This window comes from Trachemys scripta, chromosome 2 (assembly GCF_013100865.1).
Source record: "Trachemys scripta elegans isolate TJP31775 chromosome 2, CAS_Tse_1.0, whole genome shotgun sequence".
NCBI classification, from domain to species: domain Eukaryota; kingdom Metazoa; phylum Chordata; order Testudines; family Emydidae; genus Trachemys; species Trachemys scripta.
The window spans coordinates 282,608,443-282,634,002 of record NC_048299.1 but is presented as its reverse complement, the minus strand read 5'-3'; the positions used below and the strand labels follow the sequence as shown (position 1 = coordinate 282,634,002).

Here is a 25,560-nt window from a genome sequence, read left to right as displayed (position 1 = left end):
TGATCATTCCCCTTTATTCGACATTGGTGAGGCCTCATCTGGAATACTGTGTCCAGTTTTGGTCCCCACACTACAAGAAGGATGTGGAAAAATTGGAAAGAGTCCAGCGGAGGGCAACAAAAATGATTAGGGGTCTGGAGCACATGACTTATGAGGAGAGGCTGAGGGAACTGGGATTGTTTAGTCTCCAGAAGAGAAGAATGAGGGGGGATTTGATAGCAGCCTTCAACTACCTGAAGGGGGGTTCCAAAGAGGATGGAGCTCGGCTGTTCTCAGTGGTGGCAGATGACAGAACAAGGAGCAATGGTCTCAAGTTGCAGTGGGGGAGGTCCAGGTTGGATATCAGGAAAAACTATTTCAGTAGGAGGGTGGTGAAACACTGGAATGCATTACCTAGGGAGGTGGTGGAGTCTCCTTCCTTGGAGGTTTTTAAGGCCCGGCTTGACAAAGCCCTGGCTGGGATGATTTAGCTGGGAATTGGTCCTGCTTTGAGCAGGGGGTTGGACTAGATGACCTCTTGAGGTCCCTTCCAACTCTGATATTCTATGATCTAAGGTGCTATCCTCTTGCTTGTCAGGAAGAGACTGCTGTCTCCTCTGCTTTGCAACCTTTATATAGGGCCCAGCCTGGCCCTGATTGGCTGGGTTCTGCACAGGCTCCCTCCAGCCTGCTTTAACCCTTCCTCTGCCAAAGTGGGGGAACTGCCACAGTACAAAGCAGCTCTGATAAATATTGATTTGGTTTTGGTGTTGTATTTTGATGATTTCCAGACTGTATTTACACTCCTGAAGTTGTTCCTGGCTTTATTGATTTTGTTCTAGATGTTCTAGCTTGTTCCACCATCCTGGCTGATGGTGCTGCCCAAGTATGTGAATGTTTCTACATTGTTGAGAACATAATCCTCTATCTGTACTGGTGATGGTGAGGCAATATTAAAGGTCATGAGATCTGTCTTATTTTGGTTAATTTTCAGTCCAATTTGCTGGCTGAATGCATTGAGTCGAGTTGTTTTTTCATGTATATGGTGTTGGGTATGTGATAAGAGCACATCATCATCTGGGAAGTCCAGATCTTCAAGGGATGAGAAGAGTGTCCATTTAATGCCTCTTGGCATGTCTTCTGTTGTATGCCGCATCATCTTGTTTAGAGAAAGGCATCTCCTATGAAGTCTTGTGCCACCAGGAAAGGTTTAAAACTATTTTTTAGAGACAGAAGTGGAGTCTGCTCATTGCTTCCTGAAGAGCCAGAGACCTAATTTACCTGACTTGGAGACCTGAAATCCTGGGGAAGAGAAACAAGTTCCTGGGCTGCATTTCATATCTGAGACACAGCTGGATTTAAAGAGCCAAGCACCTAGGGCCCAATTTGTCCTAGGTAAATTGAATTAACTGAAGCCAGAAAGTTACACCACAGTGAACTTGGCACCTGGTGCAGACCAGTATCTCACAAGCCCCGAGCTATGCAGGAGAGATCCCCAATTCCTGCCACCCACCCACCCCCACTTGAATCACTACAGCTTGGGAGGAAAATAGAAATTCCAGGAAGGAGCTAGCTCGGGGTGGCGGGGAGGGGAGGGCAAAGAAACTCTCAAATCAGCAGGAGCAGAGAAGCCATCTCAGCAGGTATTACAGCATGAGGGAAAGAGGAAAGATGGGATCCAGCCACGGCGACCCCACCCCAATAGCAGCCCCTGGACTCAGAGGGACCAGGATGATCCCTGCATAATTCTAGAGGTACTAGGACCCAAGTGATACCTCAAAATCCTCCCCGACCCCAAACATGCAGCATGCGGGCTTGGGAGAAGAAAAAGTCCAGAAGGAACCAGCTCGCTCTGTAACTGACCTGTCCCAAACAATATGCACCACTCCATAAATCTGTAAAAAGCAACAGAGGGTCCTGTGGCACCTTTGAGACTAACAGAAGTACTGGGAGCATAAGCTTTCCTGGGTAAGAACCTCACTTCTTCAGATGCAAGAACGACTTACCCACGACTTGCATCTGAAGAAGTGAGGTTCTTACCCACGAAAGCTTATGCTCCCAGTACTTCTGTTGGTCTCAAAGGTGCCACAGGACCCTCTGTTGTTTTTACAGATTCAGACTAACACGGCTACCCCTCTGATACTTGACTCCATAAATCTGTGCATCATCTGCAAACTTTATCAGCAATGCTTTTATATTTTCTCTAGGTCATTGATAAAAATATTGAATACCAGTTGGGTGAGAACAGTTCCCTGTAGGACTGTACTAGAAAGCACCTCATTGGATGATGATTCTCCTAATTATACTTTGAGAACTATTAGTTAACCAGTTTTTAATCCATTTAATATGTGCTGCATTGATATTTGTACAGTGTTAATTTTTTAGTCAAACTATCATCTGGGCCTAAGTTAAATGCCTTTTAGAAGTCTGGGCATATTGTGTCAAGGGACTGCCACAAAGTTGAGGTAGGGTAGGCTATGAGTTAAAAATTGTTCTTATAAAAGTTATCAACATTTCTTTTATCACTTTTCCCTATTTGACCCATCTTTCCTCATTGCTAATATAACATAGGCAGGCAATTGTTCCACTTCTCATATTCTGACTAACACATTTCTTTAGCTGGTGTTTGTTTTTGCAGCCATAGTGGTAAGATACATTTACTGGTTGCAGTCACCAGAATTCTAAACAGGTAAATAAATAAAATAAATAGAACTGGAAGGGACCTTGGTCATTGAGTCCAGCTCCCTGCCTTCACTAGCAGAACCAAGTACTGATTTTGCCCCAGATCTCTAAGTGGCTCCCTTAAGGATTGAACTCACAACCCTGGGTTTAGCAGGCCAATGCTCAAACCACTGAGCTATCCCTCCCCCTAGGTGTAGCTCTAGTGGAAAATTATGACTAAATACTTTTTGCGCACAAGTCATACACAACAACATGAAGACTTTTGGTTTGCTTTTAAAAAATTGATGCCAGATCTATTTCAGGGATATATCCCACAAATTCCTGTTTATTATAAAGGTATGTCTTGTCCATTTTTATCAATACATTCAAATGTGGGCAACCAAAAGCTGCGACCCCTGGGGGAAGGGAGGCAGGCAGCAGGTCTCCGTGCACTGCCTGCAAGCGCCGTCCCCACAGCTCCTGTTAGCCGGTTCCCGGCCAACGGGAGTGTGGAGCTGGTGCTCAGGGCAGGGGCAGCATGAGGAGCTGCTTCACCCCCCGTTCCTTGCTCTCCTCTCCCTGTCTCCCCCCCTCCCCCCCCTCGGAGAGGTATGCCGCAGAGATGTGCCAGCAGCCAGCCGCTTCTGGGAGCATCGTGGGGCCAGGGCAGGCAGGCAGCCTGCCTGAGCCCCACTGCACCGCCAGACTTTTAGTGGCCTGGAGATCACGATCGCCTGACAGAGGCTCCAGGATCGACCAGTCGATTGCAATCGACGGGTTGGTGACCTCTGCATTAGATCATCTGGTCTGATCTCCTGCATATCAGAGGCCACTAAATTTCACCTAGCTGCCACTGCATTGAGTCTAATAACTCTGTGTTTTAAACATAAGAACGGCCATGCTGGGTGAGACCAGGTCCATCTAGCCCAGCATTCTGTCTTCTGACAGTGGCCAGTGTCACATGCTTCAGAGAGAATGAACAGAACAATTTTGAGTGATCTGTCCCAGATGTCCAGTCCCAGCTTCTGGCAGTTGGAAGTTTTAGGGATGTCCAGCACATGGGATTCTGTCCCTGACCATCTTGGCTAATACCAATTGGTGAAGCTATCCTCCATGAACTTACCTAATTCTTTTTTAAACCCAGTTATACTTTTGGCCCTCACAACATCACCTGGCAACAAGTTCCACAGGTTGACTGTGGGTTGTGTGAAGAAATACTTCCTTTTGTTTGTTTTAAACCTATTGCCTAATAACACTGCTCTACAGCCAAAATGCTTCTGAAATAAATGTAGTCAAACTTTGCTAATTCTGGGTCACTGAGAATGAAAATGATGCTTAAAATTGTTGATTGGCTCTCGTTTTCAAGATATGCTATTGGGTCAGTATATACGACTCTTGACTTGGGAATGGTGGAGGATAAGTGAGTTATAAAGGGAAGGGATCTCAATTTAAACCAGAAATGACTAAAATACATCTTTGACTGGATCTATGAATAAATCTGTGACTGGGTTTGGACAGTACTTGCTTTTTAGGCAAAACAATGAATGATGCAATCTGAAGCTGGTATTGCATCATACATGATATGAATTGCATCATGTTATTCCTAGAAGTCATGGATGATGCAATTATAACGAAGCTTATATCACTCTGCTGAACAAATTGCCCTATATCAGCTCTAGAAATCATACAGTGTCGTGCTCTCTTATTTGGGTCAGTGTTTGATTTTGCAAAGGGACACATTTCTGTTTAGCCAAAGCGAGCAGAGATGGCTCGTACTTGTGTGAACAGTGCAGATAACTTCTGCTATGTTTGTGATGAAGTGACTTTTGCATCACAAAAGCGCAGTATAACCACTATGGTTAAGAAAGGCTATCACCTTTATTTTGGCTGCAAAATTGGAGATCAGGACAAGAGGTGGGCCCCATAAATATGCTGCAACACTTGTGCAACAAATCTTCGCCAGTGGTTGAACAGGAAAAGGAAATCTATGCCTTTTGCAGTGCCAATGATTTGGAGAGAGCCAACAGATCCTATCAGCAATTGTTACTTCTTCATGGTGCCTCCAATTGGGAAAGGTGTGTCAAAAAAGAAAAAGTGGACTGTGCATTATCCAAACATTCCATCAGCTATACGCCCAGTACCCCACGGAGAAGGACTGCCGGTTCCTGATGCACCAGAATCATTCTCAGACGAGGAAGAGGATGAAACTTCTGGTCCTGAACCATCAATGTCGCAGGACCCACATTTTCTCACATCCTCCTCCTCTGACCCACACCTCATAAGACAAGGTGAACTGAATGACCTTGTCAGGGATTTGGAACTACCCAAGAGTAAGGCAGAGTTGTTGGGCTCCAGACTACAGCAGTGGAATCTCCTGGCAGGTGATGTTAGTGTTTCCATGTTCCGTGACCGTCAAAAGGATCTTGTCCTCTTCTTCTTCATGGAAAGTGATCTTGTAGCCTGCAACAACATTGATGGTGTGATGGCAGCCCTCAACATCGTTCACGATCCAGATGAGTGGAGACTATTCATTGATTCATCGAAGACGAGTCTTAAAGCTGTTTTACTGCATAATGGCAATGTTTTGCCATCAATTCCAGTTGGTCATGCAGTCCATATGAAGGAAACCTATGACAACATGAAATAACTTTTGAGGTGCATAAACTATGACCAACATCAGTGGCAGCTTTGTGGCAATTGGAAGGTTGTTGCTCTCTTGCTTGATTTGCAGTGGATACACAAAGTACTGTTGTTTTCTCTGCGAATGGGATAGTTGTGCAAGAGATTCCTACTACATCAAGAAAGATTGGCCACTCCGACAGTCATTAGAGCCTGGGAGGAAAAGTGTTCAGCATCCACCACTTGTTGAATCAAGGAAGATTTCGTTACCCCACTTACACATCAAGCTGGTCTGATGAAGAACTTTGTCAAGGCCATTGACAAAACACAAGCAGCTTTCAAGTACCTCCATGGAAAATTTCCAAGGTTAAGTGAACCTAAGATAAAGAAAGGTGTCTTTATTGGTCCTCAGATTTGTGAACTTCTTCGAAATGATGCATTTGACCATGCACTGCGTGGCAAGGAAAAGACAGCATGGAAAGCCTTCCAGTTAGTGGCAATAAATTTTCTCGGAAACAACAAGGCAGACAGCTACAGGTTGTTGGTGGAAAACCTCCTCAAGGCATACAAAAGCCTTGGTTGCAACATGTCACTAAAGATACATTTTTTGCACCCTCATCTAGATTTTTTTCCACCGAACAGCGGAGCAGTGAGCGACGAGCATGGCGAGCGATTTCACCAGGACATTGCAACAATGGAGAAATGCTATCAGGGCAAATGGAGCCCATCAATGCTTGCAGACTATTGCTGGACAGTGACAAGAGATGCTCCATTTAATGAATACAAGAGACAAGCCAAGAAGCGCCGAGTAAACACTGAATAGGACTAAACTATGTACATAATAGTTTTTTGCCTTTTGTTTCATAATAAATTTTATTTATATAACCCTTTTGCTGATTTTTAAAGTGTTACATAAACAGGACAGGTGAAATATTATCATGTAAAGCAACCATAAACACATGAAAAGACCTAGGTTTACAATTTATGATTAAAACTCTACTATCTACACAATATACATAGACATAAAATGTAAAAACTTAAATATCTTAGAAACAGTAGCCAATCAGTTGTTTTAATTGTCATATTTGAATTCAGCACATCAAAATACATAATAAATAGCACATTTTATCTCTGAAGCAGACGACTTCTCAAAAATTGTAGACCAGTGTAATTTCACGAGGTGACCCTTAGTTTTTGTGTTATGTGAAGGGATATATAACACTTCACTGTTTGCTTTCTCCACACTATCCACCATTCATAGACCTCTGTCATATACCCCCTTAGTCATCTCTTTTCTAAACTAAACAGTCCCAGTCTTTTTTTAATCTCTCCTCATGTGAAATCTGTTCCATCCCCCTAATCATTTTTGTTGTCCCTCTCTGTACCTTTTCCAATTGCAATATATCGTTTTTGAGTTGGGGTGACCAGAATTGCACACAGAGTTCAAGTTATGGGCATCCCATGGATTTATACAGAGGCATTATGATATTTTCTGTGTTATTATCTATCCCTTTCTTAATGGTTCCTAACATTTTTAGCTTTTTTGTCTGCAGCTGCACATTAAGCAGATGTTTTCAGAGAATTATCCACAGTGACTTCAAGACCTTTCTTGAGTGGTAAGTAACAGCTAATTTAGATCCCATCATTTTGTATGTATAGTGGGGATTATTTTTTCCAGTCTGCATTACTTTGTACTTATCAACTTTGAATTTCATCTGTCATTTTGTTGCCCAGTCACTACGTTTAGTGAGATCCCTTTGTAACTCTTCGCGGTCAGCTTTGAATTGAACTATCTTGAGTAATTTTGTATCATCTGCAAAGGTCACCTCATTGCTCACCCCCTTTTCCATATCATTTTTCCAGATTGTGCTGAACAGTACAGACCCTTTGGGGACCCCTCTATTTACCTTCCTTCATTGGGAAAATTGAGCATTTATTCCTACTCTTTGTTTCCTATCTTTTCAACAGTTACTGATCCATGAGAGGACTTTCCCTCTTATCCCATGACTGCTGAGTTTGCTTGAGAGCCTGTGGTGAGGGATCTAGTCAAAGGCTTTCTGAAAGTCCAAGTACACTATATCCACTGGATCACCCTTGTCCACATGCTTATCGACACCCTCAGAGGGTTCTAATAGATTAGTGAGGCACTATTTCCCTTTACAAAAACTGTGTTGACTCTTCCCTGACATATGTTCATCTATGTATCTTATGCATCTGATGAAGTGGGCTGTAGCCCACGAAAGCTTATGCTCAAATAAATGTGTTAGTCTCTAAGATGCCACAAGTACTCCTGTTTTTTTTATGTATCTTATAAATGCTGTTCTTTATTATATTTTCAACCTCCTCACCTGATAACTGAAATTAGGCTTACTGGCCTGTAATTGCCAGGATCGCATCTGGAGTCTTTTTTAAAAATTGGCATTATATTAGCTATCCACCAGTCATCTGATATAGGGGCTGATTTAAGCCATAGATTACATACCATAGTTAGTAGCTCTGCAATTTCATATTTGACTTCCTTCCAAAACCTCCTCTGCAGATACCTCAATCTAAGATAGCTCCTCAGATTTTTCCCCTAAAAAGAATGGCTCAGATATGGGGATCTCCCCTACATGCTCTTCAGTGAAGACTGATGCAAAGAATGTATTTAGTTTCTCCGCAACGGCCGTGTCTTCCTTGAGTGCTCCTTTAGCACTTCAATCGTCCAGTGGCCCCACCGACTCTTTGGAAGGCTTCCTGCTTCTGATGTACTTAAATATTTTTTGCTGTTACTTTTTGTGGCTTTAGCTAGTTGTTTGTTGGAATCTTTTTTTGCCTTGCCTTATTATACTTGACTTCCCAGAGTTTATACTCCTTTCTATCTTCTTCATTAGGATCTGACTTCCAGTTTTTGAAGGATTCCATTTTGCCTCCAGTCGCCTTTTTTACTCTGCTGTTTAACCATGGTGACTTCTTTTTTTTTCTTTTTGGTCCTCTTACTGTTTTTGTTTGTTTTTTATTTGGGGGTATGCATTTAGTTTGAAACTCTATTATGGTGTTTTTAAATAGTGTCCCTGCAATTGGTAAGCATTTTACCCTTGTGACTCTTCCTTTTAATTTCAATTTAACTAGCTTCTTCATTTTTGTATAGTTCTACTTTTTGAAGTCAGCTGCTACTGTGGTGGATTTCTTTGGCATCTGTCACCCTACAATGATGTTAAATTTAATTACATCATCATTGTTCTTACTCAGAGGTTCAGCTATATTTACCTCTTGGACCAGATCCTATGCTCAACGTAGGACTAAATCAAGAATTGCCTCTCCCCTTGTGGGTTCCAGGACTAGTTGCTACAAGAATCCATCATTTACCGTGCCTAGAAATTTTATCTCTGCATCCATTCTTGATGTGACATATACCTAATCAATATGAGAGTAGTTGAAATCCCCAATTGTTATTGCGTTTTTGGTCTTCGAAGCCTCTCAAACCATCCTGAGTATTTCATAGTAACCATCACCATCCTGGCCAGGTAGTATATTCCTATACTCTTATTTTACTAACAATATCTATCGAGAGAAATTCTAGGTACAGTTTGATTAATTTAAGATTTTTACTTTATTTGATTCTATGCTTTCCTTCAAATATAGTGCCACTCCCATACCAGCATGACCTACTGTAATTCATATATATTTGTACCCTTGTACAAAACCCTGTCCTAATAATTTTTTGCCACACCACCAATCTGTGTGTCAGCCACAAATTTTATCAGCAATGGTTTTTTTATTTATTTCCAGAGCATTGGTATGTAATCTATGGCTTAAATCAGCTTCTATGCAGTTACCTTTATCAATCTAACTTGTAATTTCATCAACAAATGAATTCAGGTTTATTTGACTAGACTTATTTTCCATAAAACCATGTTGATTGGCAATACCTATATTCCAATCCTTTAATTTTTTATTGATTTGACTTCTGCATCAGCTGTTTCATTATTTTGCTTCATACTAAAGTCAGGCTAACTGTCCTCTAATTACGTAGATCATCCCACTTACCCTCTTTTGAATACTGGAATAATATTAGTACTCTTGGGTGCAAGTTATCCAGGCCTGCAAATTTAAAAATGTTTATCCGAAGCAGATGCTATTTAACATCCTCATTAATGGACTGGAAAGTACTTCATTACCTACACGTGATAAGAATACATCCTCCTGCTTCTTTCCAAATTCAGGTCACAACTATTAATTGATCACTTTTGCCTCTCCTACACTCTTACTAACAATTTTATCATATCAATTTAGTAATGTACCTATATCATTTCTAGGATTTCTTTTGTTCCTTATTATCCTTTGCTCTGCCAGCCATAGATATTTTTCTCTGATGTCTTTAGTATCCCTTATCCATTTTCTACACTTTATAATGTCAAATTTATATTGATTGTTGTCTCCTTCCTCCTTTTTTCCATTTGCAGAAAGTGATTTGTATTTACTTTATCACATGTGGATGATGAATACTACACCCACTTCTGATGTCAACATTTTAAAAAAGATGTTGAAAAATTCAAGTGGGTACAGGAAAAGAACCACAGAAATAACAGGTAATAAAAGACTGTTAAATCTAGCAGAGAAAAGCAGAGCAACAACAAATTGCTGGAAGCTGAAGCCAGACAAATTTAAATTTTAAATAAGGCACACATTTTTAAGCAGTGAGGTTAATTAACCATGGAACAAGCTGCCAAGGAAAGTGAACATAAGAACAGCCATACTGGGTCAGACCAAAGGTCCATCTAGCCCAGTATCCAGTCTTCCAACAGTGGCCAATGCCAGGTGCCCCAGAGGGAAGTGGTGGATTCTCCATCTCGTGATGCCTTAAAAATCAAGATCTTGCCTTTCCTGAAGACATGCTTTAGACAAACAAGTTATTGGTCTCAATGCAGGAGTAACTAGGTAAAATTCTATGGCCTATATTTCTCAAGGAGCCAATATTAAAGGCACAACTTCAAACTATCCCAGTGCAAAGGAAAGACAGTAGGAGACCAATATGGTGCTGTCAGGAGCTCTTTACCTGAAAATCAAAAAGGAATCCTACAAAAAGTGGTAATATGGACAAATTGCTAAGGAAGCGTACAAAAGATTAACACAAGCATGTAGGGACAAAATCAGAAAGGTGTAAATCATTTTGTGCCTTAGCCTAACAAGGGACATAAAAGGGAAGGAGAGCTGATGACATCAAGAGGACTGAAGCGTTTAAAGCCTGTTTTGCTTCAGTCTTCACTAAAGTCATATGTAAGACACAGGAGGTAACTGTCCTGCTCTACTCAGCAATGATGAGGCCTCAGTTGGAGTACTGTGTCCAATTTTGGGTACCACACTTTAGGAAAGATGTGGATAAATTGGAGAGAGAGTCCAGAGGAAAGCAATACAACTGATAAAAGGTTTAGAAAGCCTGACCTATGAGGAAAGGTTAAAAAATAGCTGGCATAATCTCCAAACTGTTAGCAATTATCTTTGAGAACTCATACAGGGCGCGTGAGGCCCCTGAGTTCTAGAAAAGAGCAAACATTGTACCTATCTTTAAAAAGGGGAACAAATAGGATCTGGGGAATTATAGACCAGTCAGCCTAACTTCAATACCTGGAAAGCTACTGGAATAAATTATTAAACAATCAATTTGTAAGCACCCATAAGATAAGGTTATACAGACTAGCCAGCATAGATTTATCAAGAACAAATCTTACCAAACCAACCTAATTTCCTTCTTAGACAATTACTAGCCTAGTGGATGGTAGAAACAGATGATGTGATATATTTTGATTTTAGTAAAGATGTTGACATAGTGCCACATGACATTCTCAAAAGAAAATTAGGGATTTGTCACCTAGATGATATTACTGTAAGGTGGGGTGCACAACTGGTGGAAAGACCATATTCCAAGAGTAATTATCAATGGTTCACTGTCAAACTGGAAGGGTATATCTAGTGGAGACCCACAAGGCTCAATTCTGGATCTAGTACTATTCAATATTTTCATTAAAGACTTGCACAATGAAGTGGAGAAGCTGCTCATAAAATTTACATGAGATAAGATGGCCATACTGGGTAAGACAGTGGTCCATCTAGTATCCTGTCTTCCAACAGGGCTGGTGCCCCATGCTTCCACATACTGGTGCCACATGCTTCCATCCCCTGGCATCCAGTCCCAGCTTTTAGCGCTCAGAGATTTAGGAACACCTAGACTATGGAGTTGCATCCCTGACCATCTTGGCTAATAGCCATTGATGGACTAATCTCCATGAATTTATCTAATTCTTCTCTGAACCCAATTACACTTTTGGTCTTCACAATATCCCCTAGCAATGTGTTCCTCAGGTTGACTATGCATTATGTGAAGAAGTAATTCCTTATGTTTTTTTTAAACCTGTTGCCTATTAATTTCATTGGTGACCCCCTAGTTCTTGGGTTATGTGAAGGGGTAAGTAACACCCTTTCACTTTGTCAACACCATTCATGATTTTATAAATCTCTATGATATTCCCCCATTAGTTGTTTCTTTTCTAAGCTGAACAGTCCCAGTCTTTTTAATCTCTCCTCATATGGAAGCTGTTCCATCCCTCTAATCATTTTTGTGGCCTTTCTCTGTACCTTTTCCAATTGCAATAGATCTCTTTTGAGATGGGGCAACCAGAACTGCATACAGTATTCAAGATGCAACAGAGGGTCCTGTGGCACCTTTGAGACTAACAGAAGACTTGCATCTGAAGAAGTGAGGTTCTGACCCACGAAAGCTTATGCTCCCAGTACTTCTGTTAGTCTCAAAGGTGCCACAGGACCCTCTGTTGCTTTTTACAGATTCAGACTAACACGGCTACCCCTCTGATACTAGTATTCAAGATGTGCGCGTATCACGGATTTATATAATAGCATGATGATAGTCCATGTCTTATTATTTATTCCTTTCCCAATGGTTCCTAACATTCTTTTTGCTTTCTTGACTGCATCTGCACATTTAGTGGATTTTTTCAGGGAACTATCCACAATGACTCCAAGATCTTTCTTGAGTAGTAATAGCTAATTTAGACCCCATCATTTTGTATGTATAGGTGGCATTGTTTTCCACTGTGCATTACTTTACATTTACAAACACTGGTTTCAGACTGCACACTACCCCAGGAACCTATCCTTATAACAAAGCCCGATGCCAACTCTGTCCACATATCTATTCAAGTGACATCATCATAGGACCAATCACATCAGCCATACCACCAGGGGCTCATTCGCCTGCACATCTACCAATGTGATATATGCCATCATGTGCCAGCAATGCCCTTCTGCCATGTACATTGGCCAAACCGGACAGTCTCTACGCAAAAGAATTAATGGACACAAATCTGACATCAGGAATCATAACATTCAAAAACCAGTCGGAAAACACTTCAGCCTCCCTGGTCACTCAATTACAGACCTGCGGGTGGCAATTTTGCAACAGAAAAGCTTCAAAAACAGACTCCAACGAGAAACTGCTGAGCTTGAATTGATATGCAAACTAGATACAATCAATTTAGGCTTGAATAGAGACTAGGAATGGCTGAGCCATTACAAACATTGAATCTCTCTCTCCTTGTAAGTATTCTCACACTTCTTATCAAACTGTCTATACTTGGCTATCTTGATTATCACTTCAAAAGGTTTTTTTTCTCTTACTTACTTGGCCTCTCAGAGTTGGTAAGACAACTCCCACCTTTTCATGCTCTCTGTATGTGTATATATATCTCCTCAATATATGTCCCATTCTATGCATCCGAAGAAGTAGGCTGTAGCCCACAAAAGCTTATGCTCAAATAAATTTGTTATTCTCTAAGGTGCCACAAGTACTCCTGTTCTTTTTATAAACACTGAATTTCATCTGCCTTTTTGTTGCCCAGTCACCCAGTTTAGTGAGATCCTTTAACTCTTCACAGCCATTTTAGTTAAATCCAATCTTGAGTAATTTCATATCATCTGCAAGCTTTGACACCTCACTGTTTCCCCTTTTTTCCAGATCATTTATGAACAGTATTGGCCCCAGTACAGTAATTTACAGATGACATCAAGCTGGGAGGGGTTGCAAGCACTTTGAAGGACAGGATTAAAATTCAAAATGAACTTGGCAAATTATTGAATTTCATCTTGTTGATTACAGACCAGTTTTCTAAAGGCAAGTGCAAAGTACTACACTCTGAAAGGAAAAATCAAATGGACAGCAACAATGGGGGGAAACTGGCTAGGTGGTAGGACTGCTGAAAAGGATCTGGGGGTTACATGGGATCACAAACTGAAGGAGTCAACAATGTGATGCAGTTGCAAAAAAGGCTAATAATCATTCTGGGGTGTATTAACAGGAGTGTTGTATGTACGACACGAGAGGTAATTATCCCATTCTACTTGGCACTGGTGAGACCTCGGCTGGAGTACTGTGTCCAGTTCTGGGTACCACACTTTAGGAAAGATGTGGATAAACTGGAGAGAGAGTCCAGAGGAGAACAACACAAAATGATAAAAGGTTTAGAAAACCTGACCTATGAGGAAAGGTTAAAAAAATAAAAAATAAAATAAACCCTTTTAGTTACATGCTCTTTAAAATCCATCTCAGTCCTCCTAATTTCCTTCTTATATATTGCCTATTGGCTTCATTAGGGTTAACCTTCCATATTCTGAAGGACCTCTCTTTGTCTTGAATAATCTCTTGAACCTGATATTTAGCCTTACCAGTTAACTTCTTGCCTTCCTGGTTCTTCTAAAGTCCTCATCTTTTCAATCTGTTTCTGGACAGATGTCTCTCCAAGCTTCTAATCATTCTCCTCAACTGCCTCTGAACCCTCTTTTTTTGCTGTACCCTTTCTGAAATAGGGTTACCAGAACTGAACACTGTATCCCAGATAAGAATATCCTGTTGATTTATATAAAAGGCATAACACTTGCAGCATACTACTCCTAACATTTTGTTTACTGCTTTGAGCCCTGATGCCCACGGACAAGGTCATTTTCCCGACTTCTAATTTAACTATGGGAAGCCAGCAATGTTGCTATTTGTTTATGGTTTGTATTACAGTAACATCTAGGGAATCTAATCAAGGATCCAGGATCTCATTGTGCTAGGTGCTGTACAAGCAATTAATGTCAGTTCCTGCCTGAGAGATCTCATAATCTAGGTCCCACAAGATACAATGGATGGATGAAAGAGAGAAATGGGCTATGGCCAAGTTAACAGGAAGATGAATTCTTTGCTTCAGTCTTCATGGCTGAGGATGTTAGGGGGATTCCCAAACCTGAGCCATTCTTTGTAGGTGACAAATCTGAGGAATTGTCACGGACTGAAGTGTCACTAGAGGAGGTTTTGGAATTAATTGATAAACTTAACAGTAACAAGTCACGGGACCAGATGGCATTCACCAAAGAGTTCTGAAAGAACTCAAATGTGAAATTGCAGAACTATTAAATATGGTTTGTAACCTGTTCTTTAAATCAGCTTCTGTACCCAATGACTGGAAGATAGCTAATGTAATGCCAATATTTAAAAAAGGCTCTAGAGGTGATCCTGGCAATTACAGACCGGTAAGTCTAATGTCAGTACCGGGCAAATTAGTTGAAACAATAGTAACAAATAAAATTGTCACACACATAGAAGAACATAACTTGTTGGGCAAAAATCAACATGGTTTCTGTAAAGGGAAATCATGTCTTACTAATCTATTAGCGTTCTTTGAAGGGGTCAACAAACAAGTGGACAAAGGGGTTCCAGTGGACATAGTGTACTTAGATTTCCAGAAAGCCTTTGACAAGGTCCCTCACCAAAGGCTCTTACGTAATTTAAGTTGTCATAGCATAAGAGGGAAGATCCTTTCATGGATTGAGAACTGGTTAAAAGACAGGGAACAAAGGGTAGGAATAAATGGTAAATTTTCAAAATGGAGAGGGGTAACTAATGGTGTTCCCCAAGAGTCAGTCCTAGGACCAATCCTATTCAACTAATTCATAAATGATCTGGAGAAAGGGGTAAACAGTGAGCAGGGGCGGCTCCAGGCACCAGTGCAGCAAGTGCGTGCCTGGGGCGGCAAGCTGCGGGGGCGGTGTGCTGGTTGTTGTGAGGGCTGCGGCTTCGGCGGTAATTCGGCGGGGGGGACGCTGAAGGCGCGGCACCGGCGGACCTCCCGCAGGCATGCCGCCGAAGCCGTGTGGCCAGCAGACTACCTGCAGGCGTGCCGCCGAAAGCCACCTGACTGCCGTGCTTGGGGAGGCAAAAACCATAGAGCCACCCCTGACAGTGAGGTGGCAAAGTTTGCAGATGATACTAAACTGCTCAAGATAGTTAAGACCAAAGCAGACTGTGAAGAACTTCAAAAAGATCTCACAAAACTAAGTGATTGGGCAACAAAATGGCAAATGAAATTTAATGTGGATAAATGTAAAGTAATGCACATTGGAAAAAATAACACCAACTATACATACAATATGATGGGGGCTAATTTAGCTACAACAAATCAGGAAAAAGATCTTGGAGTCATCGTGGATAGTTCTCTGAAGACGTCCATGCGGTGTGCAGCGGCAGTCAAAAAAGCAAACAGGATGTTAGGAATCATTCAAAAAGGGATAGAGAATAAGACAGAGAATATCTTATTGCCCTTATATAAATCCACGGTACCCCCACATCTTGAATACTGCGTACAGAAAAGAGCAACTAAAATGATTAGGGGTTTGGAATGGGTCTCATATGAGGAGAGATTAAAGAGGCTAGGACTTTTCAGCTTGGAAAAGAGGAGACTAAGGGAGGATATGATAGAGGTATATAAAATTATGAGTGATATGGAGAAAGTAGATAAGGACAAGTTATTTACTTATTCCCATAATACAAGAACTAGGGGTCATCAAATGAAATTATTAGGCAGCAGGTTTAAAACAAATAAAAGGAAGTTCTTCACACAGTGCACAGTGAACCTGTGGAACTCCTTGCCTGAGGAGGTTGTGAAGGCTAGGTCTATAACAGGGTTTAAAAGAGAACTAGATAAATTTATGGAGGTTAAGTCCGTTAATGGCTATTAGCCAGGATGAGTAAGGAATGGTGTCCCTAGCCTCTGTTTGTCAGAGGGTGGAGATGATGGCAGGAGAGAGATCACTTGATCATTACCTGTTAGGTTCACTTCCTCTGGGGCACCTGGCATTGGCCACTGTCGGCAGACAGGATACTGGGCTGGATGGACCTTTGGTCTGACCCAGTATGGCCATTCTTATGAGCAAGTTTAGCATAGTAGGAGTAGCCCCAGCTCTTGTAGGACAAGTATTTTTCAGACATAGCAGTAGAAGTAAATTCTAAGAAGGGATTTGAAGGAGGACAAGGAGTTTTCTCCATGTGTAAGGGCAGCATGGGAGAAAACACAAAGGTGCTGTTGGGACAAGTGGACTAGCAGGTGCATGACTAGCACTGCTGGCATAGCAGAGTTGGGGGGGCAGGGTCAATAGCAAGATAATAGAAATATTAAGTAGGATGGGGCTAAATTATGAAGGGCGTTAAGGGTCAAGATGAGGCACTTGTGAAGCAATGTGTATGAGGAGTCCAAAATCCCTCTTCCACTGTGAATTTCACCTGCCATTACTTTCCAAGTCAGCTAGCTTGGCTAGGTCTTTCTAGAGTTCCTCAGTCTTGATACAAGTGCTGGAGTTGTACTTGCTAGACCCAATTCACACACACACTGGAGTGATGCTCTGGTTTACAGTTACATCTGCATTGCTACAAATGGCCATGTAAGGCACAAGGCATAAAAATAAGGAATAAATGGTCAGTTTTCAGAATGGAGAGAGGTAAATAGTGGTGTCCCTCAGGGGTCTATACTGGGACCAATTAGGTTCAACATATTCATAAATCATCTGGAAAACGGGTTAAATAATGAGGTGGCAAAATTTGCATATGATATAAAATTACTCAAGATAAGTCAAAAGCTGACTGTGAAGGGTTACAAAGGGATCTCAATAAACTGGGTGACTGTGCAACAAAATGGCAGATGAAATTCAATGTGGATAAATGCAAAGTAATGCACATTGGAAAACACAGTCCTAACTATACACACAAAATGATGGGGTCTAAATTAGCTGTTATTCAAGAAAGAGATCTTGGAGTAATTTTGGATAATTCTCTGAAAACGTCTGCTCAATGTGCCAAGGCAGTCAAAAACGCGAACAGAATGTTCGGAACCATTAGGAAAGGGATATATAACAAGACAGAAAATATCAGAATGCCACTATGTAAATCCATGGTACTTCCACATCTTGAATGCTGTGTGCAGATTTGGACTCCCCATCTCAAAAAAGATCTATTGCAATTGGAAAGGGGACAGAGAACAGCCACAAAAATGATTAGGGGTATGGAACAGCTTCCATATGAAGAGAGATTAATAAGACTGGGACTTTTCAGCTTGGAAAAGAGATGATTAAGGGGCGATATGACAGAGGTCTATACAATCTTGACTGGTGTAAAGAAAGTGAATAAGGAAATGTTATTTACTCCTTCACATAACACAAGAACTAGGGGTCACCAAATTAAATTAATAGGGAGCAGGTTTTAAACAAACAAAAGGAAGTACCTTTTCACACAACACAGTCAACCTGTGGAACTCTTTGCCAGATGACATTGTGAAGGCCAAGACTATAACAGGGTTCAAAGAAGAACTAGATACGTTCATGGAGGATAGGTTCATCAATGGCTATTAGCCAGGATGGGTAGGGATGCAACACCATGTGCGACAGAAGCTGGGAGTGGACGACAGGGGATGGGTCACCTGATGATTCCCTGTTCTGTTCATTCCCTCTGGGGCAGCTGGCATTGGTCTGACCCAGTATGGCCGTTCTTACGTAGAGCAACAGAATCAGGTGCACAGGTCTTGCGACCTTCTCCAATTAGCTCTAGAGGCCTATCATCCCCACTCTTCAGCTTGGCCTTGTCCAAAGAAGCTGGACTAGTCGCTGCTTCTGGGGACCTCTGTGCAGGAATCAGTGTCCTTTCCACTTCTCTACATACCCAGGAGGCGGCTAGCAGGGGAAGGGGAAGAGGAGAAGATCAAGCGTGAGCCCACTGTTCCCATCTGGTAGCTGAGGGAAGCATTGAAGACCTTTGAACCCACTCCTTTGAAGGAGTATAGTTCATAGGTGTCCCTTAGTACCTTAGGAGGCCTTTCAGTCCAAGAGCCTTATGTGAAGTTTCCCTCTGGACTGGGGCCCAGTTCTACCCCCACACATCCTCGTGTAACTGGGAGTGACTTCATTAAGCCCAACTCTTTTCTCACTCATCAAGCCCAGTGTGAGCCACAAGACTGATTAGTCTGGAAAGCCTGCCTTAGACTGAGCTTCTTTTCTAATCTGAGCAACCAAAGGCAGAACTCTCTCAGACAGAAAGCCGAAACGAGATACATTCAGATGAGAAATCAGGTGCATTTTTAAAATAGGGAGGGTAATGGATGGTTGGAACAACTTCTAGGGACATGGTAGGTTCTATGTCACTTGAAGTCTTACTGGATGCCTTTCTAAAATAAATGTTCTAGTTCAACCAGGAGTAATAGGCTCAATATAGGAATCATTAAGTGAAACTCTCTGGCCTGTGTTTACAGAGGTCAGATTAGATAAATAATAATGGGTCCATCAGGCCTTAAGTCTATGAATCAGGAGCAACTGCATAGGACTCAATTTTTCTCTAACCCTCATCTGACCCAGGAGTGAGGCCCCTGAAGTCACTGCAGTGTTATATCCCAGTGTAAATCTGCTCTAAGTAAAAGGAGAAGTGGGTCAGAGTCATTCCTTTCTCACTTGCAGTTCTCACATAAAGAACATATCAAATATTAAACTGAGAAGAACAGATTTAAAAAAATTATTAAGATGATGTTAAAAAAAATAGTGAACAGAGTTTGAGCATAGAAGTTTCTGGTTATCAGGGAATAACGTACAGATTATTGAGGGTGCAAAGTTTGGTTTACTGCCTGATGTCAGCTCCCACTGAAGACTCAGTACTCCGGGCTCACTCTGCTATTTTCGTGCCTAGTGCTGTGTCTCTGGTGCTTGTTGTTACGTGTTTCACTTGCACAGCTAGTTCCCAGTCTGCCTCTCTCTCAGCTGAGCCCCTCCCTGACTAGACCTGCTTGTCTGCCTCAGACACTCCCAAACATTGAGGTCTTCCTGGTGCTTCATGCACCAGCGGAAAGAATGGCTGTGAGGCAGCAGTGCATGGAATAATCCCTCTGGAAAAGGGGTGGTTCCATGTGATCTCTGCCTGTTCCTAGCATCCGCCCTGCATTCGCACACAACTTTTTGGGCTCAGGCACCTTGCCTTTCTCAGAACCCCAACCTTTCAGCATATAGGAGACAAATAGCATGTGGAGAGGAACTGACTTCACAAAAAACTCCTTGACTTGTTGGATCTTTGAGGTACCAGTGAAATGCCCAGATCTACTCAGTAAGGAGGAACTTTCAAATCCCAATGAGGACAGAGATGTAATTCAAAAGGACCTAGAGGGGTTAGAAATCTGGCAGGGAAGCAGAGGGAGGTACAGCCTGGACACATGCAGTTAACATAGTACTTAGACCTGAGTTCGCAATGGGCTGTGGCAGCAAACAGACCAATGTGAGTTTGAAGCTGCATATCCAGAGGCTTCATGCAAACAGTCTCTTGCTAGGGCACAGGTGTGTTCGCACCTGAAATATCATGTTTAGTTCTGGACACGACGACAGGCAGACACTGACAAATTGAAGGGAGTTCAGAAGAGCCACAGAAACAAGCAGGAGCCGGAAGATCTGAGTTATGGAGACAGATTTAAATAATTAAACCTGCCTGGTTTGACTAAGGGGGCAGCTCATTGCTGTGGAAATTTAAAATGAGACCAAAGAACACTAGAAAATGTTCTGTAGTAGATACTCATGTTCTGCCTCCCCCCACCCCCAAAGATGGGCATGATGGACTGGTAGGACTTCTCCAACTCAGGGGCTGCTAGTGTTTTCTAGTCCCGTAAAGTTGGGATCTAGGCTCAGCCCTCCCAGGGCCTGGCTCTAGGTGCAATGACTTCTTTTACTAAAGATTTATTTCCCACCAACAAAGGCTCCTTCCAACCTAGGCCTCACTTTTTATCACTTCTTCTTGAAGGAGAAAGTTGTCTCAGCCACCACCTTTAGTTCCCAAACATTTCCCAGAATTCTTTGAACTGGCCATATTGCTGCTTCCAAGGAGGCTTTGCAACAGTCCTTGTAAAGGACTCTGGAGCACATCAGAGACCCAAAGTGCCTGCCCCTACACAAGTGAGAAGAAATAGGACCTGTTTTCCAGGACATGGGGATGGACACCTTCATAGGAAGGAACAGTTTGGGACTGGCTTGTTGCTCGGGACACTGGTCTGGGGCCACAGTTGGACCTTCACAGCCCCACCAGTTGTCTCCATCATGCCCTGACAGCAATTATTCTTTCCCTCTAATCTTTTTTATGTGCTTTCTGCTGACCTCTCTGTTTCTGTCTGCCTGCAAAAATGGAGTCTGAGCTGAGGGTTAACAACTTTGCCTGGGCTACAGTGGAGGCTCTTGCAGGGGACTGGACTAGATGACCTCTTGAGGTCCCTAGGTCCAATGATTCTATTAAGGCATGTGCCTTCTTGTGACAGTGTTATGTTATTGGCTCTTGCTCCAGACCTCCTCTCTGGGTATCTGACCAGCCTGTATTGGCCACTCTAGGTTAGTGCATTTGACTGAAATACAGTCCCATTCCTAGCACAAAATGGTTTCACATGAGCCAGTCACCGTCTGTGCTGCATGATGCAGTGGAAAAAATGAGTGATACCTGCCTGCATCAGTCTAGAAGGAATTTCACTCTCATTGAGGTCATGGTTAGTGGGTCAGGAACTTACTTTCCTGTATTAATTCACCTAATCTCTCAATTTCATTCAGTTGCCTGTATCATACCTAGTATGTGCATATACACACTACAGCCCATGAACCAGGCTAACAAGCTCCAACATCCACGTTAGTAATGTATTGGGTACAGTTGGACACAAGACAGACCCCAGGAAGACAGTGATGTGGGATCCTTCTCAACACCTGAGTGACCCTACTGGACCCCCTTTCAATGCTACCTTCCCATTCTGTTCAGGAGGGACTCATGGCATATTCCCTTCTTGGGAGCTGAAGGCAAGCCAGATGGTTGGAACATCTAGGACAGGGATCAGCAACCTTTGGCATGTGGCTCGCCAGGGTAAGCCAGCACATTCCTCGGCCCGCGCCACTTCCTGCAGCCCCCATTGGCTTGGGACGGCGAACGATGGCCAGTGAGACCCACGATTGGCCAACCCTGCGGACACGGCAGGTAAACAAACCGGCCCAGCCCGCCAGGGTGCTTACCCTGGCAGGCCATGTGCCAAAAGTTGCCGATCCCTGATCTAGGTGATTCTGAGACCCGAGTAAGGCAAGGAGAAAAGTAGAAGACTTAAAAGTAAAAGTCACATGTTCTGAGCTTCCCTTTTAAGTGGTTACTGGGACAATGAATCATCCCTGCCTATCTCACAAAGTAAAAAAAAAAATCTACTGTGATACCAGGATGAGGGATAGATAAATCCAACCTGCACAAAGTCACTTGGACAAAGCCTGATGTTTAGAACTGATTATTTTCTGCACATTAAGACAGACTCAAAAGTGAAGGGAGATTGGGTGTGGGAGGGGTCTGTACAGAAAGTTAAACACGGAGAGGGCAGCCCCAAGCAGAGGGCTTGAAATGCCAGAGTCAGACCCTCACACTGGATTTGTACATAGCAGGGAGCCACAGGAGGGTGGGTAACAGAGAGGGTGGGAAAACAACAAGAGAATGTGTAATTTGGGGAGGAAGAACAGGAATACTTGTGGCACCTTAGAGACTAACAAATTTATTGGAGCATAAGCTTTCGTGGGCTACAGCCCACTTCTTCGGATGCATATAGAGTGGAACTGTCTGTACTGGGCTATCTTGATTATCACTTCAAAAGTTTTTTTCTCTTACTTAATTGGCCTCTCAGAGTTGGTAAGACAACTCCCACCTGTTCATGCTCTCTGTATGTGTGTATATATATCTCCTCAATATATGTTCCACTCAATATGCATCCGAAGAAGTGGGCTGTAGCCCACGAAAGCTTATGCTCTAATAAATTTGTTAGTCTCTAAGGTGCCACAAGTACTCCTGTTCTTTTTGCGGATACAGACTAACACGGCTGCTACTCTGAAACCTAATTTGGGGAGGGGAGATTCTGGCAAATCCACAAAACTGATTACAGTGTCCCCTCGGTGGGTTGTCTTGGGCCTCTGTTTTCATTACAAGCTGGGTTGGGTCATAGGAGTTTACTAGTAAAACTCCCCATCCTTAGTGGGACTGTGAAAAACTTGCCAAATGTAACTTTACTAAAAGTTCAAAATATCTCATTTGGGCTGGAAATGTCCCAGGGACAGCTGCAGGATATTTTTGGTTTAGAATGTTTTGAGCACATGAAAATAGGGGCAAATGCAGGTGTCTCCTGAGCCAGGAAGATACGCTATCTTGGGCCCATGGCTGGATGGGTAAAAGTGTGTTATAACCCTCCCCTCACAGCCCCAGTTAAAGTATGCTACAGCTTTTCAGCCCAGTAGGCTCTTTGCCTCTTATCACATACTATGCATACATAGAATCATAGAACCATAAGGTTAGAAGGGAGCACAAGGGGTCATCTAGTCTAACCCCCTGCCAAGATGCAAGATTTGTTGTGTCTAAACCATCCAAGACAGTTGGCTAACCAGCCTCCTTTTGAAAACCTCCAGTGAAGAAGCTTCCATGACCTCCTGAGGCATCTGTTCCATTGTCCTACTGTCTGTATTCCATCTGAAACTGAGTGCAACCTTTATAAACAAGGTGTGTCCAACCAAATCAAGCCACCAAAGATACTATTCTTCCTTCAAGTCCCCATTTCCATGATTGCCCCAGCAATACAGAGAGCCCCGGTCTGAAGCCAGCCCAGTGCTGAATTGCATTTCATTCACCAGAACCATTTCTGAGTGCCTGGGAAATGAGGCCTTTCCAGTGCTTAATTTGTGCCAGGGCTGAGCTCTGACACCTCTAGACTTGGCAGTTCATAGCCCTGGCACCTCTGGGTCTGGCAGTTCACAGCCCGGCACCTCTGGGCCTGCTGTATCAGTTATGAATGTAGAAAAACTGCTTGAGCCCCGGCCCCTTTTTCATTACAAATTAAGCACTGGGCCTTCCCCTCTCTCTACACACAAAGTCGAGTTCTGTCACAGGAAAGATAAGGATTTTCTCAGGGCTGCCCAGAGGATTCAGGGGGCCTGGGGTCTTCCTGCCACCAAATTGCTGCCGGAGACCCGGCACTTCGGCAGCGGGTCCCAAGGCGGAAGGACCCCCCGCCGCGGATCTTCAGGGCACTTCGGCAGCGGGTCCCGGAGCAGAAGGACCCCCTTGCCGCCGAATTGCCGCTGAAGACCCAGAGCGGAAGAAGCTCCGGGGGCCCAGACCCCACAAGAGTTTTCCGGGGCCCCCGGAGTGAGTAAAGGACCCCGCTCCAGGGGCCCTGAAAAACTCTCATGGGGGCCCCTACAGGGCCTGGGGCAAATTGCCCCACTTGCCCCCCCCCCCCCCCGGGCAGCCCTGGGTTTTCTATCTGCAGAGGAAAACAAGTAAGAGTGCATGTACGTGTCTCTTTGCATGTGTATGATGTGTGTGTGCAGGCATATGGAGGGAGGCCAGGGCAGGCAAAGCAGCAGAGGGTGGCAGCAACTGTTTCTTTGTCCCTGCCCACCTTGCCTCCTCCCTTTCCAGTCCTGTAACCCAGTTAGTCTTTTTCATCTTAATGCGCTGACCAGAACCTCCCAGTGCAACATTTCCCCTCAATTTACACAGATATGCTGCAGGCGCCCCTCTGAGGAGTGAGTCACATGCATGCAGCTTCTATCAGGTTGTGGATCCCCTCCCAGTTGGAATCAGAAAAGTTACTTTCCTTGGGGCATTCAGAAGAAGACTGGACAGAGACCTGAGAAAAAGCTGTAAGGAAGAATCCTGCCCCAGGGGCTGAGACAGATGAGAACAGCATCCCTCCGCAACACTCCCCCTCCCCCCCAGTCTTTACAGGGACCCTCTTTCCCCCAACAAGCGTTTTTGGTTAGTCTCTGCTGCGATCCCCTTTCCCTCCCATCCAGTCTGCTAGGATCTTCCCCTGCTGAGATTATCTCCACTGCTGGGCTCCCCCCTCCAGATTAATACTTCATAAACTGTGGAAGAATGGCCGTCTTAGACACTGCAGAAACCGCCTGAGGCAATGCACCCCGACTGCGAACTGGGAGAGTCCCTGGTTCCCAAGCTCCCCCTCACCTGCAGCCTTTGGCTTGCTCTCTCCAGGGCCAGAGCCCCAGTGAGTCCCCTGAGACCCTCAGAGTAAGTAATTGAGGAAGCCTAAACTTTTCCTACCTTGCCAGGTGAGCCAGCGCAGGTGGTGGGTCTCGCTCTGGGCTCTGCCTCTCCCCCTGACGTGCCTGAAGCCTGATTCACTGGCACCTCAGACAGGCCAGAGTGAAGCTCCACCCAGGACAGAGGGTGAGTAAGCGAGCGAGCAAGGCACAAACTCCGGAGAGTTATTCCCCAGGATTGCAAGAGAGCGAGATAAGGGCAGTGCATTCCTGAGCCACGGGCTGTTTGCCTCTCCCTTCCTGCCTTCCCTGCAGCCTATCGCACCAGCTTGGAGCTCAGGTCTCCTCCTGCAGGAAGGGAAAAAACAGCTCCCAGCGGCTCCCAGAGATTCTGAAATTCAACACTTCACAGACTGAAAAGAAAGTGATTTAGACATGCCCTGACTGAGCCTTGCACAGCTCCATTCGGGAGTGTTCCCAGCCCTTTCCCCCAGCAGATGACCAACAGCAAGGTCTGACCAGTTCCAGTGTCCCCCACAGTGTGACAGGACAGCTTGTATTTAGCAGCAGCTGGCCACCTATTCGGGTTAGTTCTAAAGATGATTTCTAACATAGGCTCATGTTGGCAAAGCTGCAATAAAAACGTTCAAGTCCTGAGGGGCCTATAGTCACTTTGACACCTCCTAGGCCCAAGCAATCGGTGAGTAGAATAGGCTACAATAACCGTGCCATCGACCCCATGCAATAAGGGCCATAAATACCCACCCAGATTCCACTTAGAGAGCTAAAATGCTGCCTTTATCTGCACCCAGCACAGCTGCCAGGGCCTGATCCAGCCTCATTGTGGGCTGGCATCCCCCTTTGCAATGGAGAGACCTGGAAATTCACCACATTGAGAAACTGCAACTACCTAGAGAT

The 25,560-nt window shown here is 43.6% G+C and overlaps 1 protein-coding gene across 1 annotated transcript in view; it reads right to left on the bottom strand.

Moving 5' to 3' along the window:
- Positions 1-24,937, bottom strand: part of FAM83H (family with sequence similarity 83 member H) — a 55,320-nt gene extending 30,383 nt beyond the window's left edge. The window contains exon 1 of the mRNA XM_034763814.1: positions 24,704-24,937. The gene's annotated coding sequence lies outside the window, so the exon portion shown is untranslated. The remainder of the gene's footprint in view (positions 1-24,703) is intronic.
- Positions 24,938-25,560: the final 623 nt, after the last annotated feature.